Genomic DNA, 2,727 nt, shown 5'->3' on the forward strand with positions numbered 1-2,727 from the left:
CGCACCCCTACTTGATCTGCTTTGCACTATTGCACTTGGTTGAAAACAGGAACAAAAACAGGAACAACCTGTTGTTTTCAGCAATGTTTCTAAGGATGTTTACCCCTAAGCCATTGAGTTACGGTGATGAGCTTCCTGCCTTTTGCTGTCTTGACCTCCCCTGCTGAGGGCAATATATACTGTGTGAGAAAGTGGAATCAAGGCTTGTCTGCAGAACCTGAAGTTGTGTTGCGTGTTAATCCCGACGTCCCTCACTCAGAAGAACGACAGTTGCCACGCTGGCGCGACAGTACCCATCATGGTCTTGACCTCTTTGCTCATAATCTCACTCCTCCCACTTTTCAATTGAATTTTGAGCTCAAATTAGTACTCTAATGTGGGTCTCTGCCTCTGTTTCCATTAGTTGCTGGATGAAGGTTCTATGGTGACATTTAAGATATTCATCAGTCTGACTACAGGGCAAGGCCAGTTCAGGCACCGTATTCCTCTATTGCTTAGGGTCTTAACTGGAGTCATCCTTGCAGATTTCTGGGAATTTCTCTAGAGCCAGATTTCTTGCTAGCCCATTAATGGCTCCTTCAATGAAGATATCACTTTCCTTGCTTTTATCTCTGTCCTTCCATCTCCAGTTCCCTCAAGTTCTCCTCCCTCTCCTGGTGTGGGAGAATTGTCTATATTCTGTCAATTATGTTTTAAATAAACGCTGATTGGCCAGTAGCAAGGCAGGAAGTATAGGCAGGACAACCAGACAGGAAGTAGAGGTGGGGCAATGAGAACAGAAGTATTCTGGGAAGAAGGAAGCTCTTTCCTTAGTCCTGTCCAGACACCGAAGAAACAGGATGTGACCTGCCCCACTGAAAAAGGTACGAAGCCATGTGGCTAACATAGAAAAGAATAATGGGTTAATATAAGTTATAAAAGTTAATATGAAGCCTGAGCTAATGGGCCAATCAATTTTATCATTAATATAGACTTCTCTGTATTTTCTTTGGGGTTTACGAACTGTGGGAACTGGGCAGGACAGAAACCCCAACAAGCAGGCCCTCATGTTACACCCTCCTCTTCTCCCCTCCTCTTTCCTTCCTTCTCTCCTCCACCCCCTTTGTTTCCGGTTTTGTCAGGTGATCTTGTCTATTTCAACTTTCCAGGTGGATCTATATATGTTTTTCTTAGGGTTCACCTTGTTATTTAGCATCTCTCAGATCATGAACTATAGGCTCAATATCCTTTGTTTATAGCTACTATCCACTTATGAGTGAGTACATTCCATGTTCATCCTTCTGGATCTGGATAACCTCACTCAGGATTTTTTTTTCCTAGTTCTATCCATTTGCTTGCAAATTTCAAGATGTCATTGTTTTTAACCACTGAGTAGTACTCCAATATGTAAATATACCACATTTTCTTTATCCATTCTTCTGTTGAGAAGCATCTAAGTTGTTTGCAGGTTCTGGTTATTACAAATAATGCTGTTACAAACGTAGTTGAGCAAATGTTCTTGTAGTAGTGAGCATCTTTTGGGTATATGCCCAAGAGTGGTGTTGATGGGTCCTGAGATAGGTTGATTCCCATTTTTCTGAGAAACTGCCATACTGATTTGCTGAGTGGTTGTATAAGTTTGCATTCCCACCAGCAGTGCAGGAGTATTATCCTTTCTTCACATCCTCTCCAGCATATGCTGTCATGGGTATTTTTGATCTTAGCCATTCTTGTGTAAGCTGATATCTCAGAGTCATTTTGATTTGCATTTCCCTGATAGCTAAGGATGTTGAGCATTTCCTTAAGTGTCTTTCAGTCATTTGAGATTCTTCTGCTGAAAATTCTCTGTTTAATTCTGTACCCCATTTTTATTTTTTTATCATGGGAAAGAATGTTTATTTTAAAATTGTTTTAGTTTAGAAATACAAAACCTCTTGGGGAGGGGAAAAGGAAAGAAAAACACAAAGTATGCAGGCAACTTTTTACTTCATAAGCTTCTCATACCCTCATTTGCTCCTAGTTCCCGCGAAGAGAAATCACTCAGCCACTCACAATAATGTTATTAATAGGGATATGGATCAGTTTCACAAAGAAGCCAATGAATCCCATGATAGCAAATCCTATGGCTGTGGCCATGGCAATCTTCTGGAATTCTTTTCTGTCGGGCTTGGTGCATCTTTTAACCAGCCGAATTGAGTCCTTTACGAACTGCCGACTTGGCTCAACAAATTGCATTACCTGATCCATGGCTGATTGCAGGATGGCGGTTTGAGGAGGCAAAGACACGTAGCTTAGGAGAGGACTCTGTACCCCATTTTTAATTGGATCATTTGGAATTTTGAAATCTAATTTCTTGAGTTCTTTAAGTATTTTGGAGATCTGTCCTCTATCAGATGTGGGGTTGGTGAATATCTTTTCCCATTCAGTAGGCTGCCTTTTTGTCTTATTGACTGTGTCCTTTGCTTTACAAAAGCTTCTCAGTTTTAGAAGGTTCCATTTATTTATTGTTGCTCTCAGTGTCTGTGCTACTGGTGTTGCATTTAGGAAGAGGTCTCCTGTGCCCATGTATTGAAGGCTACTTCCCATTTTCTCTTCTATCAGGTTCATTGTGGTCAGATTTATCTTAAGGTCTTTAATCCACTTGGACTTGAGTTTTGTGCATGGGAATAGATATGGATCTCTTTTCATTCTTCTATTTGTTGATATCCAGTTATGCCAGCACCATTTGTTGAAGATGATTTCTTTTTT

General features: G+C 40.7%; 1 pseudogene; it reads right to left on the reverse strand.

The window, feature by feature from the left end:
• Positions 1-2,019: 2,019 nt before the first annotated feature.
• On the reverse strand, positions 2,020-2,241 carry LOC125392218 (protein transport protein Sec61 subunit gamma pseudogene; annotated as a pseudogene).
• Positions 2,242-2,727: the final 486 nt, after the last annotated feature.

This window comes from Myodes glareolus, chromosome 12 (assembly GCF_982192425.1).
Source record: "Myodes glareolus chromosome 12, mMyoGla1.1, whole genome shotgun sequence".
In the NCBI taxonomy this organism is placed as follows: Eukaryota; Metazoa; Chordata; class Mammalia; order Rodentia; family Cricetidae; genus Myodes; species Myodes glareolus.